Source organism: Uloborus diversus, chromosome 3 (assembly GCF_026930045.1).
Source record: "Uloborus diversus isolate 005 chromosome 3, Udiv.v.3.1, whole genome shotgun sequence".
Classification (NCBI taxonomy): Eukaryota; Metazoa; Arthropoda; class Arachnida; order Araneae; family Uloboridae; genus Uloborus; species Uloborus diversus.
Window position 1 is genome coordinate 152,294,717 of NC_072733.1, and position 15,242 is coordinate 152,309,958.

The window sequence follows — 15,242 nt, forward strand, 5'->3', positions numbered from 1 at the left end:
TCGAACACGACATCATATAAGCCTTCTTTAATTAAAAGTTGTTATATTTTAAACTTCCAAATTGAATAATTGCCATCATTAAGTTTGTCAATATACACAGCATCTTTTTGAGCCATTGTGATAAATTGAAAGATATATGTGAACACAATTTAAAATACACATTAACAATACTTATAGAGAAAAAAAATTCTTCTTTAAAGAACTAGTTTCTTTTTTCAGTTTTTACACTTGCGCCTTTTTTTTTCTTTTAAGTCAGCCATTTGAAAAGTTATACTTATTTTTCAAAAGGTTAAGTTTCATTTTGAAACATTTACGACTTTAAATTTACTTAATTGAAGTTAAAAACTAAACATCAAAACCTCCAATCACTTCAGTCTCATAATCAAATGTTATTTTTAATAACCAGGCGTAAGTTCGATCCATATATTTAATGAAAGCAATGATTATATACAGTGTAATGAATATATTTGCATATGAAAAAACATTTTGAACTAAAATATATAATACATAATCGCCTACCTTTGGTAGTGCGTAGAACGAAACATGTTGTATAGATAATGGCTGACTGGAGAGTACTGCGCAGTTCGATTCGCTAGTGTTACAATTAATACGATATAAGTGCGTTTATTAAAGACGCTTAAGGCGACATCTGGTGATCTGAAAAATAGTGAAAGGCATTAAAGTTCTGCATTAAGTTTCTGTAAGCAAAATGTTCTATCAGGTTCTCTGTATAGTTATGATTTTTTGAAATCTTTTTAAAACACCCTGTACAATAATTAGCTCTTTTTAGTTTAAAATGATAAATGAAACGAAAAACATAATTTGATAAATGTTGTTGTTTTACAGTTCTAGGAGACTGATCGATGGTAATTTTTATTTTTGTTTCTTTGGCTGTTTTTTTTTTTTCATATTTTTAAAACATAGATTTTAAATGCCCTACTCTCATTTATAACGCAAAATTATACCCATGAAAGGTTTATTAGAAACTAGCAGTACCCGCACGGCGATGCCCGTGCTAAGAAGTTAAAGAAGTCCGTTGAAAAAAAAAAAAAAAAAAACACTCTCCCAGCCCCCCTTCTGATAAGAAATAATCATTTTGCTTCAACTAAAATGAGTACACACCTTTTCAAAAGACCTATTCAAGTCTCTTTGGAATTTAAAACTATTCGCGAAAACACATAAAAATATTAACAGTAGCTTTAAAACTCAAAAATGATCCTTCAACTACATAGTTAATTGCTTAACACGCTAAGCAACCACACTACCGTAACCCTGCCCGTTAGCGGGTGAAGCGGTTTTTTCCCCTGCAGTTTAAAGTGTTTCGTTAAATAAACAATGCTATCATAAAAACATTACAAAGAACAATCACAATTGAATAATACGACAAATAAAATTATTTACTGAGATAACTATCTTCTACTAAGAACGAAAACAAACGTTGAAGAAATAAGGAAAACAAAACCCAATCGAAAAATCCTACACATTCAAATTATGTGCCTGAACATCGAAAAAAAAACGCATTCAAAAGTATGTTCGCTGATGACAACACCGTAGTATGGGCCTGGTTCCTCGCAGTTATCGACACTGTCCACCAGCGCCCTCGCGAAGAGTTAACTTGCCACGCAATCTATTAAAAATTCATAGAACTAAACAATTAATTAAACATTGAATTTTTAAATACAAATATTTCGGTCAATCTGATTTTTAAAAAATAGCCCATATCCTTTCTCAATAAATGGACTATTCAACACAAAAATAATTTTTCAATTCGAACCAGTAGCTACTGAGATTAACTCGTTCAAACAAACACACACACTCTCTTTAGCTTCAAAGTAAAATAAAACAATACGTTTATAATTTTTTTTTTACAAATCATTTTTAGCATCGTGAGGATTTTCTTTGAAAAATACCCGCCTGATTTGCCTCATGGCTGACGAACTTACGCCCACTGGATCGCGAAGCCCGCTCGTTCAGGTCGAACCACCATAGCTACGCATATTCTGCGTTTCAAGCATTTTATATTATAATATAATTTTTAACGTTTTCATAAAATTTTTTATTGCTGCTCCACTCCTATTAGTCATAGCGTGATGTTATACAGCCTATAGCCTTCCTCAATGAATGGACTATTCAACACAAAAAGAATTTCGCAATTCGAACCAGTAGTTCCTGAGATTAGCGAGTTCACAACAAACAAACTCTGCAGCTTTATATTATTAGTATAGAGTCATTAATATTATCCGAAACGAGTAAACTTCCTTAGAATCTTACGGATGATTGCATTCCCTTGCATAGCTTAAGTATTAAATACTTACCAGTCTGATATTTGTTAGTAACGAAAACATTATAAATAATTTTGAAGCAAATAAGCATAGCATATCTGGCGACAGAACTTGTTTACACGTGTATGTATGCAAAACTCTCCACCCGGAATATTTATTCAGAGACTAGCGAACCAGTAACAACGCTAAATTGAAAATAAAGAGTTTTAAATCAACTGTTTTCTTTGAATTATTGAGATACCAGGAACTTCTCAGGTTGAATCAATAGAGTTTACGAAATCAAGTTTAATGCCTCTTTATGGTTACCAGAGTAAACAAAGATCCTATATTCGGAAATTACTTTCTAAGAAAACTCTAAACGTATTCTGTCGTAGATCACGGAAAAGGTTTTGCATCTTTTGAAAATACCAATTTCAACATCATGATTGATTCAGAATATTCGTGCAGTCAACAACACTTATAAATGGCAATTTTAAGTGAATTTTAAAAACATACAAAATAAATTATTTCTCATACTATGGTAAAAATGTCAATACCCAGGCATAAAATAATCAAAAACGTACTATTTACAGAATAATTTCTATCAAATCTCTTTGAACTTTCTTGTTAGTGTTTAGGTGATGAACAAAATAAAGGTAAAACCTTTTTTTTTTCTTTTTTTGAACAAAATAATTAATGGATTTTGGAAAAAAAATACATTAATGAAGCTTTAGAACTATGAAAGCAGTTGGTGCCAATATTATCTTGAAACAAATATGCTATCTTACTGTCGAACTGAACTGCAAATTGCGATTTGAAACTCTAACATGTCTAAATCTGTTAATAAAATGAACATAAGTAAATTAAACTGTTTTACTGTTAATAACATATCTCGTTGCGTTCTGCAACTGATAACAAATCTACTGCCAGAGCTAGAATAGAGGATGGATGCTTTTGTGAAGAAACAATAACAGGGTAAAATGCTATTTAAGCAAAATTGAGAAAGAACTGCATAGCATATTTTTGTCAATTGGGATTTAGCAAGGTTACTTGTTTTTTTCCTTTGCTTCAGATCTGTGAGTTTATGATGATACGTTTGAATTGCTAGCATGCAAAATACATTTCAACACTTTGTGTGCCATAATAATTTCATACTTAGTCTTTCAAGAATTATGTGAGGAATAATAGTCATGTTTATCCTCCCCTCCCCCAGAATTAAATATCATTTTTATTTTTATACTGAAACTGCTGAGCTTTTGTACTGCAACTGAGTCTTTCAGAAAAATGTTATTTCAATGATACATTCAGACCTCTTGTACACAGAAAGAAAATGTGATAAGTTGATTCAAATGGGATTTTCGTTTCTTTCAATGCCTTTAGAAAATCAAAAACACCTTTGAACCACCTAATCTTGAATTGAACGCAAAAAAGGAGGTATCTTGATACGCATTTAAGCAAACAGTGTGCATATCCAGGCATCAAACAGAAGAGTTTAGGAACAATCCTAAGAAGTACGATGTGATTGATGGCTGAAAGTCTAGGTTTCGAAAAGTAGACGAGAATAAAATATGAAGGCACATCTGGTTGCGAACTTCGACTATCTGCACAATTTCGATCTCAGCGATCAGTTTTGATTCTTATCAACCCAAGGAGCAAAAACTCTCTCTCTCTCTCTCAAAAAAAAAAGCTGAAATTTCGTTGTATCCTTCAAAATATCACCACGGAAGAAAATTTTCTACGTGTATTCATTTTCAAAATGTTGAACTCTTATTTGAACTTAGGCATCAATGAAACAATATAATTCACATACATAGAAAATTATAACAGTAATTAAATATTTACAGCATATAATTTAATTAAGAGTATTTAATTAAAAGAGCAACCTAATTTAATTAAGAGTATTAATTTTCCTTATGTTAATGTTAAACATAGGGTTAATTAATAGTTATGGTCATAATTTTTTAAAAATTTGGATTGCTGTTTAGCTGTGATGTTGCAGCTGTAGTGCACAGCTATAAAAGCTGTGAAATTTTCATTTATTTTTACTATGATATAGCTATTATGTATATAAGATTTAGCTTATGTGTTAGCATCAATTCTAAATAAAAGTTACGAGTAAAGTAGCCAAAGAAGTAATTAGAGTTATATGTGCCCCCCATAAATAAAATACTTACTTTTAATAGACTTGTTTGGGACACGTTATCTTGAACAGATCTTAGCTATCTTAATTAAGGGCAAAAATATGCGTATATGATATAAATAAAGCTAGAAAATGAGAAATAAAATAGTGTTTTTGAATGTTGTAATGTTTTGAAAGATGCTATTTTCAGAATCCACTGATGGGGGTTATCAGTGAAATAGTGATTACAAATCCCCCTTGATATTGGCAATACAAAACAAACCTGCCCATCACTAGTTAGGTGTCCGTAACTAGTCGTATGATTTGATTAAAAGGATTTTTAATCTGTTTTTAGCAAACGGCCTTAGTTATATTATCAGCTACTGCTATGCTCTTTTTTTTTTTTGACTTTTTTTTTCTTTGAACTAGTGGCTCTCGTCCAGTCTTGTTAGATCAAATGGATTATTGCCACCACCACCACTACTATTTTTCCCCTTTTTAGGAGAAGAGGTTGCAAATCTTGCAGTGGAGGGGAGACTGCTTAGAACTTGCCTTTCCTTACGTTTTCGTTACCAGCAATAAAACTTTATTGCTTAAAACCATTGAAACTTGTTGAATTTATTTCAAAAACGTCTACAAATAAAAACTTCATTCATGGCACACATTGATTAAGATACGTAAGATGAAGGTTTTAGGCATGTAGAAGGTATATGACATGCATAAAATGTTTTGCAACTCAACCATCTAGAATATTATTGGTTGTTTAGATTGAGGAAAAAGTAGTTCTTCTGATTTCGTTAATACTACCAATATTAACAAGTAATTATTATGAAATTGAAAGTCACTTCAGTGATACATAATAGGAGCCAGTGCGATTTCAATACATACTGCAAGTAAACGCCCCTAGATGTGGATTAGTATATCGTGTGGTGAATGCTTCAAGTAGGTAAATACATCTCAGTTTTTTTTCATACTGCTTCGAGGATAATTCAATAAATGAATGATTTTCATGAGATTCGGTGGAAGTAAAATCCTTTTTTCAAGAGTTATTAAAGTAACATTTATAACTTTTAATTTAATTGGATGTATTAAACTCGTTCTGTCGAAAAAAAATTTCTGAAAAAAAAAAAAAACATTCAATTTGTTTTCAAATGTCTAGTTCTCCAGCTATATAGTGTTACATTGATTAAGAATACTAATCAAAATGGAAACCAAAAAGAAATTATTTAGCAGAAAAAGAACAAAGTGTCGAGGCCAACGCAAAGCTCAATGCATCGGAGTAAATATCTATGTGCTCACTTAGCTAATCCGGCAACTGTCGTGTTCCGGACAAAAACCAATCGATTCTGTTTTTATTGGCGTGACGCTTGCGTTCACTCTGAATTTATGTACGACACTCAAAGCCAAAAGAAGCGTAACGATTTAGTGACGCATCAAGACATACAGAAAATTTCAGGCCCTACAAATTTCGAAGGATATATTTACGGGGTGTAAACATAAAAAAAAAAGCTTTTTGTCTTTGTTGGCTATGAATCCGTCGCAAGGATGTAATTCTTCTACGTCTGAACATTAATTTTCTTGGATAAGACTTGTGCGTCCAAATCTTCTAAGAACTTTTATTATTTTTCTTGGTTGGGCGGTTCTTTGCTACCTTAAAGCCTGTTTTCGTTCAAGCTCGGCTAGATTTTATAAGACAGGACTTTTTAATGTTTAGCGAGTTTAGATTCGAGCAGTGAAAACATGAAACGAAGATGGAAAACGAAGGAAAGAAATGTTTACGCTGTTCACGACGACTGCAACGGAATTGCTTTTCATCAAAATTTTATGCAGTGGTGATTTTCTTAGCACTTTAATAAAAAGAAAGCTGAAAAGTTTAGTCGAAAACTTTCCTTACAAGACCGAAGCAAAACTGTTTGAGAAAATTATTCAAGTATCTAATCGAAGATAGTTAATATTAATTTACTGCACTTATTAAAGGTTAATAATACCAAGAGAAAAAATAAAAATACAATAAATATATTTTTTTTTGTGTAACCTAAGTCGAATGAGATTTATCACTATTTAAGAATGTGAGCAAATATTAAAAGAATCATTATCATTGGTTCGACAACCCATTATGGGCCTTTGCCTTTTCCATAAACTTCTTCCAGTTGGATCTATATTTTTTTTGTTCAACTTTAATTTGGGGATTTAATAGTTTAAAAGTCTCCTTCCAAGCAATCCAGCCATCTAATTTTTTGTCTCCCTCTCCGATTTTTTTCTGTTTGTCTTGTCCCCCCTTCCCATTTAGGACCTTAAGTGGATTGTACTCAAGACTAATCATGTCCTAACCATCCCATTCTTCGCAATTTAATGTATTTTACCACTCCCATATCTCGGTAGTATCTGTAGAGTTCAAAGTTATACATTTTTTCACCATACTTTATTTATTTACACTCTCCAAACATACTACGTAGAATTTTTCTTTTGAAAGAGTAACAAAAGAGACCCGTGCTTTTGCTTCATTGCCCATGCCTCCGACCCATAATCAGAATTGGCCTGATGATGAAAATACCCAAGTAGAATTAAAAGAATAGGTGATAAAATTTTGACAATAATTGATCCACATAAAAAAATGGAAAAAGAAAGTTCTCTCAAGGTAATCCAGTCTTCCCCATTGAAAAGAAAAACTGATATTGTTATTTGCATATGAGAAAATTTTTTTTTTTCTTTGGTATTGAGTTTTTTTTTTTTTTTTTTTTTTTTTTTTTTTAATTTTCAAGATGGAATATGTGTCATGAAGTTTTCAGCTGCCAATTTCGCATAGTATGTATACTTTTGAATAAAAATGCAAGTCAGTCTGGACATTATGATAACTCTTCAAAAGATCAGGTAGGATTTTGTTTCAATCTACTGAAAGTATTTGCAAGTTGTGTTATAAAATAAATTGTTTTCAGATTCAAAAAAGGAACAATTAATTTTGGCTTGATTTAATAATGAAAGCAAATTATCACAGTCACTTCTCTTTTTGACGCCACTATACAAAGCTATCATCTTTCCTCCAGAAAAGAAAGATTTCACTTTGATTTACTCAATTTTTAAGAATAAGCATCAAAATTATATTTATAAAAAATTAAGCTTTCATACATCACAAAGCGTAAAAAAGGAAGTAAAAGTTATAAGTATAAAAACATTTTTCTTTAGCTATTGTAGAAATAAAAAGTCATGTTTCCGTTCATAAGACGGATAAAGTTTTTTCAAAGTAAAATTATTTATTGTGCATATTATACATTTACCAAGAATAAGAATAAAATAGAAACACTCACAGTTTTGGTACTGCTGGAGGAGCGGGATTTTGCTTTTGAATACATATGAGACAGTGAGAAGCAAAGGGATGTAAGTAGAAAAATTTAAAATTTGGAGATAATCAGTTCAAATGGTTGGTGAACCTCTCCTCTGCCTTGCGGCAAGAGATAGAACTAGTAGCCCTGGTAGGTGCTGCTATATATCATGATTTTGAAAAAAAAAATTCAATGACAGCCTTTTCTAGAACCGCAACTTTGAAAACGATTTACTCAACTCTTGAAAATATCCGCTTACATTCTTTGCTTCTCACTGCCTCATCAATAAAATTGAATCACAATTTATTTTCAAAGCCTGCAATGAATCAGATAAAATTAAATGTTTAATCGCAACACATTTTAAACTCATTTAGTTGATACTTATTTCTTATTTCCATTCTTCTAACGAACTGTAATTGGAAGAAAACTTCAAATGCTTTCAGCCAATAACTCTAATTGAGATTTGTTTTCCTGTAGTCAACCAATTTTACATAGTTACTCTCAATCTTTTGTGATAAAAAAAGAGCTTAATTTTAATTAAAAATCTTTTAGGGAGATACACAACACAGTATTTCTTCGGAAAATTCAATTAAGTATAAAACTTTTGCGGTATTTACTATTTTCTTTTTGATTGGCTACAAAACTTTCATCCATTGCTTTTCTCAAGAGACCTGGCAGCTGGATTTCGATTTAATTGAAACTATTTTATATCTACGTTTAATAAAAACCGTAACAGGAAGAAATCGTGAAATTCAATTAATGTGAAGAAAGAGACAAACCACATGAAATCCGTGAAAGTTTTTTGTCTTAAGAGGAGACAAAATTAAATCGGGAGGAAGAGTACGGAAGGAAGATGAAGAATATCATAAGTTGAATTAAATTATATTAGCTACATACGACTTTGTCATATTGCACTTGTCAAATGCGCTGAACGTTGTTTCATACATATGAAACTTTATTTTCATTAGGATAAGAAATACTGGTATGTTGTATTACTGAGCCTCATACTGGTATCAGGTTCAAATTCACGCAGGATTTAGTTCCTGACGTTTTGAAAACTCAGCAAGCATTTTCTGAACTACCGAAAACTTTTTTTTCACTGTTTACCCATGTATTTTTGAAAAAATGACTTGAAATGTTAAATGAATCACTTAACCAACGTTTTGAACCACAAAAATTGCGAATTACTGCAGACAGTGTTTCGGTGTTACAAGGAAACACATTTTTCAATGCAAAGAAGTGTGAGCTACTGGATGAAAAGTCATAGATGAAAAAGTTAATTGATTCATTTAGTTTTCAGTACATGGTATTTATTCGTTATCGTTAAATGTGGTTTTTTATCACATTTTATTGATCAGTACGGAAGGGTTTCAAATGGTTTTTATTGAGCATTACAAAACAAATCAGTCTTATTGAAGATTTTTCTCAAAAAATTGAAATCTCAGTTTCATTTAAATAGTCGCATATACTTTTTACTACTATAAGCATGAATTTATGATTTTTTAAAAGTCCCATATTACAGTAAAGTCATTTTTGTCTGCAAGACCTTTTCTTTCTTTCTTTGTGTGATTTTATCAAAATCCTTGCACACGGCAGAAACTTGGGATATTATATATTTGTTATCGATAGTAAAAATAAGCATTGATCTTGTTTGCTGAAACAACCTCATGAAGCACAATTTAAAAAATCTCGGGGGAGGGGGGGGGGAGTATGAACGTGATTCGCGCTGATATTTCTGGTAGCAAAATAGTTTTTAGTAGTCTGTCTGCGATGGAGACAAAAACACAAAAATAGTCTAAAAGGTAGACTAGCATTAGATTAGTTGTAATGCTTACTATGAGTCAGCATTTTATTTTCAAGCATTCATTTTTACTAATTCAAATATATTGTATACAGGCCCGTGTCCTGGATTTCACAAAGGAAGGGGTTTCAAAGATCTTTTAAAAATCATTTCTCGCAGTGGCATGAAAACACCTCTTGATTTTAAAGCGCATTACTATTCTTAGGAAGAGATAACAAGTATAGTATTATATACATGTAGGGATGTTTGTGACCCCTCCCCTATTTCCCCAAATTCCGGCTGCGCTAGTGGATAGAATGTTGTTTTACAGCTTCTTCAGAAACAAGCCTTTTTATCTGTTAACTACACTGCATATTGCAAATGGTATTAAAAATTTCGCACAAATATTTTTTTTTACATGCTGTATACCAAAAAATATTCCCATTGGATGTTTTGTATTGTCAGTCTATTCAGTGGTTCTTTTGCAACTGGTTTTCTAAAATATAATTTCAGTTGGTGAAGAGTGGGCACTCGTAAATTGCTGAAAAAAAATCAAAGAAAATGACTTAAAAAAAGAGCACTGACATAAACATTAACACTATAACTAAGTTAAATATCATTTTCTTCATATTGCTTTTATCATTATTCTCCCCCAATGGGAGGGGTTTAACCCCTAAAACCCTCCCCTTGGACACGGGCCTGATTATATATATATATATATATATATATATATATATATATATATATATATATATTTCTATTTCATTTTAAAGTATTTTTTCTACTTTAAATTTAAAAAAAATCGTGCAAAAAGTGAAGAAAAAAATCTTTCCAATACAGAAATAGTCCGCAGACCAGCTCAAAAATCTGCGACCGGGCGTCACACTGTTTCTGCTACCGGGATTGTGGTTAGTGAAATTCATAACCAAATCGCGACAACACATTCTACATCATTGTTAAACACAAAGTTATTTAAATTATTTTCACCTGACAGAAGAGCTTAAAACTATTTTAGTGAGAGAAACTAGAATTACTATTTTTATTTTAGTCGTCATTAATCAGACATTCATAAAATCACAGCTGCTGGTTCTAGTGCAATCTAAGGATATTTTTTTCAAATGTTCACAAGCATTACGTCAGTAAATAAGTATTTTTTGAGGGAGAGAGAAAGAGAGAGAGTGGTGGGTAATAAAAAAATATGTTACATAAACCTGTCATTAAATCAGCCACGCTACAGAATCCATAAATTAAAATTTAAGACAGATAAAAATTTAAAGTAAATGCAAATTTTTATGTAAAATTAGTTCTGTTACCATTGGTTCATTGTAATAAGTTGACTGGTGAGAAGTAAAACAATACTGTATTTAAATAATTTGAGAAATAATTAAACGAAAAAGCAATAACGGAATTAATTTTTAGTTTCAGCATGACTTATTACAGCCCTATTCCTAAAGTAAAGCAGTGCCACAAAGGAATTTTCCAAATGCAGCAGAAGCGATCAGGAAGAGAAGGGGGAGCTCGGGGGTGGTGTCATCTCCAACTTCGCATTAGTTTCTGATACCACAACGGCCACAAGAGCGGTGAAAGAAAAAGTTAAGGAAATGTATGGCATTTAGTGTTCGTGGCACGTAGACGGATATCAGCGATCTCGCCTTTTACCCTGCAACACGTATTTCATGGATCAAATTCATTCGCCGTTTGAAACCTTTCCACTTTGCGGCGAAAATAGGAAAAACTGCAAAGAGAATGGAAGTTGGAACCAAAAAAAAAAAAACTGATTTCATTGAGGTGTGACGAAAAAAAATCCATTGATTTATAGTTAAGTTTTGAAAGTCCAACCTCAAGGTATAAGGTAAAGTGCCCTGAAACTGACACCCGAAAAAGGTTCCTAAAGCTGTCATCGTTAAATGAAACAACTATTCAAGTTATTTGCAATGCTTTAATATAGATTTAATAACTTTTTTTCTAAAGAAGAAAATACATTATGACTGTCGGCAGTTCATGACGAGAGAAAGGACGAAAAATTGTCGACACATTCATGACGACTGTCATTTACATCATGACATTCGTTAATGTGCAACTGTCATACATACATTTTCTAATTTAATTTTACAGAAGCATAAAAATAAGAAATTACAATGTATATTTACACAAAAATTCCAGATTACTGCATACCCGTGTTTCGGGATTATAAGAAACCCTTTTTTCAACGCAAAATAACTTTCAAGTGGAAAAACATCCAACAAAATTCATAAGTTGACGTTGGTTGATTAGGCATTTATTCGAAGTCTTTTCATCCGTGAGCTCACTTATTTTGCATTGGAAAGGGGGTTCTTCGTAACCCCGAAACAGGCGTATGCAAATAATCCGAAACGTTTGTGCAATTATACGCATTTATTTATTCTTTTTACTTTTCTTGTACAAATATATTAACGCAACTTTATTATAGTAGTAATCATGCCTGACTGGTCAAAAGCATCAAACAAACGATCGATACCAGTATCACTTTCCCACATTTTGGCAACCGAAAAAAGTATAACGTCAGCAAGAATAGAAACATTTTGAAAATGAAGGAACAGACGCACTTTTAGTTTTCAAATCATATTTAGTACATACTACATTGCATCAACTATTAACGAAACCTAACTTGAATTCAGTTGTAGTACTTGAAAAATGTCAAAGAAACAGATGAAACGCGATTTTACCCGAATTCAATCAATTATACAATGTCGTCGTTTGGTTTCATCACTGTTTACACCTAGACATACACCAGAGCATCATCTTTAAACACGCGGCGTTCAACGCAACCATCTCATTATTATCACCGTAGTAATTAAGCTATAGTGGCAGTTGATGGGAATTGCCGAGGCAATTACACCTCCTAGCGTTGACTACTAGAAACTTTAATTATTATTCAGGATATGCGTAAAAATTTTCTAATCAGATTACTGAAAAGAGATTTGATATAGGCTAGTTATTCATTAGAGCTAAAATTGCCCTCCAAGATAGTAAATTTAATAACTTGGATAACATGGTTTTAAATTGAGATAATAAATCATGTATCTTAATTGCAATGTCATTTCTGCAGCTTAGCTTGTCTGTGACGTCATTATGTAGGATAACCTTAGAGGCTAATTAATTTGAGAGAAAACAATTATGAGCAAAATATAAAAATAATAATAGAGAACAGTGCAGAAATATCAATTAAAGAGACATTTATGAAAGATGTCGTCTCTTTATTTCGTGTCGCACAGTAATTTCATTTTTAAAAAGCAAAATTATGTTTTGTATGGTTGAAAGGTACTAATTTCTAACTATTTATTCTGTACTTCATATCATATTAATTTTTAAAATATTTTATGTTGCTCTAAACCCTTTCAGAATCTTAAGCTTTAAGGTAGAGGATAGAAAATTTGTGTACACAAATCTGTTCAATGGTGCCAAAAATAACATGCATGTCAGTTTTTGTTAATATTGGTTCAGTAAATTTTACGCTAATTGATGAGACATATGTGCATATGGTTTATAAGAAACGCAAAGAAGAAAAGAAACGCAAGCTCTAAAACAAAAACATGAATTATGTATTTTTTTAACTCAGATATATTTGAATAATTAATGGCATATTACCTATACATTTAATTTGCAACTGAAACTAATCTTGAACAAAAATAAAAGCATGATAATATGAATGCGGATGCGTTTCATATACGATGTTTCCAAAAGAAATGACAGCTAATTTTTAAAGTTATTGAATTTATTATGCTAATATTATGATTCTGATGTCTTCAATAACTTATCAAACATAGAATTTATGCAACAATTTTGCCTGGTAATTGTTAAAATAGTAAACTTATGGCGAAGTATTAAATGTGGTCAAGAATGGAAATTAGAGCAGTTCAATTTATTATGTTTAATGTACACTAAGTAAGTGAAAATTTTCAGCGATGTTTCAGCCTTAAAACCATACGAAAATTTTGGTGTAAACTAAGAGTGCTTTTCGAAACGTCATTCCATTAGAATATATTTTAAGTATGAAGGAATATATAGAGAAAAGTGAAAAAGCTCGCCAACGTGGAATAGTAATGTATGTGACTCTAGTTGCTCACCACCGATCTGGCATAATTTTAACTTTTTATGTAATAATTTTACATAATTTTTTATTAAATATCTTGTTGATTCCAGTAAAAAAGTAGTTACCTCTGAAGAATAAGGTACCTGATAATATACGGCATTTTAAAAAATTGATAATGATGCTGTAATTTTATGTGGTCAATCAAAAATAATTTTTCATTTTAAGAAATGAGAGAGCTCTAGGTTTTCCAGTTTTAAATATTAGTTAAACCCTACTGATGTTCAATGCAATGATTTTTTATATAATAATAATTATGTCTCATTTGAACTTCTGCAATAGAACTCAACAACTGCATACAGGGTAAATGAATGGAATAAAGTGAAATTGTTTATTTGCTTTATTTATTAATTAAGAAATTCATTTACATAGTCAATGTTTTATTAATTAATTAATAAATTATTGCATTGCAATTAAGTTAAAATGTAAATGCAGTTCCTTAATAGAAACTGTTTTGTTCGAAAATTAAAATTTTATTCAACAAAAAATAGTATGTAACATAATAGTTGGAAAACTTACTTGTCATATTGTGTAAAATCTATTCTAATAATAAAAAGCAGTAGAGTGTTTGTTTGAACGCGTTAATCTCAGGAACTACTGGTTCGAATTGGAAAGTTCTTTTTGTGTTGAATAGTCAATTTATTGAGAAAGGCTATAGGCTATATAATATTATGCTATGACTAATTGCAGTGCAGCAGCAATAAAAACTGTTACGAAAACGGAAAAAAATTATTTCTATACTAATATTATAATGCTGAAGAGCTTGTTTGCTTGAACGCGCTAATCTCGGGAACTCTGCTGATACAAATTGAAAAATTATTTTTGTGTCGAATAGTACATTTATTGAGGAAGGCTAAAGGCTATTTTTTAAACTAGATTGAGCGAAATATTTGTTATTGAAAATTAAATGTTTAATTAATTGTTTAGTTCTATGAATTCCTGTTGGATGGCGGGGTAAGTTTAGTTTTATGAATTTCTTATAAATGGTGGGGTAAGTTAACTCTTCGAGAGTGCGCTGGCCGACAGTGTCGATAGCTGCGAGGAACCATGCCCATGCTACGCTGTTTTGATCAGCGAACAGATTTTTGTATGAGTTTTTTTCGATGTTCAGGTACATAATTTGTTTTTGTAGGATTTTTCTATTAGATTTGATTTTCCTTATTTCTTCAACCTTTTTTTTGTTCTTATAGTTGAAGATAGTTACAAATCTAAGTAAATAATTTGATTTATCGTAATATTCAATTGCGATTGTTTTTTATAACGTTTTTTAGATAGCATAGTTTATTATTTGGCGAAACACTTTAAATTTACAGGGGAAAAAACCACTTCACTGGTTAAAGGGCAGGGTTACGGTACCATGGTTACTTGGCGCGTTAAGCGATGAACTATGTAGTTAAAGGATAATTTTTAGTTTTAAAGCTACTGTTAATGTTTTTATGTGTTTTGACAAATAGTTTTGAATTCCAGACAGACTTTAATAGGTCTTCTGAAAAAGTGTGTACGCATTTTAGTTGAAGAAAAAAGATAATTTAACATCAGAAAGGTGGCGGGGGGGGGGGGGTTGTTCAACGGATTTCCTTTAACTTCTTGTCACGGGCATCGCCGTGCGGGTACAGCTGGTAGAATACACAAT

The 15,242-nt window shown here is 31.4% G+C and overlaps 1 protein-coding gene across 1 annotated transcript in view; it reads right to left on the minus strand.

The window, feature by feature from the left end:
• The window catches only part of LOC129219191 (voltage-dependent calcium channel subunit alpha-2/delta-3-like), a 284,460-nt gene extending 283,915 nt beyond the window's left edge, over positions 1 to 545 (minus strand). The window contains exon 1 of the mRNA XM_054853519.1: positions 520 to 545. The gene's annotated coding sequence lies outside the window, so the exon portion shown is untranslated. The remainder of the gene's footprint in view (positions 1 to 519) is intronic.
• Positions 546 to 15,242: the final 14,697 nt, after the last annotated feature.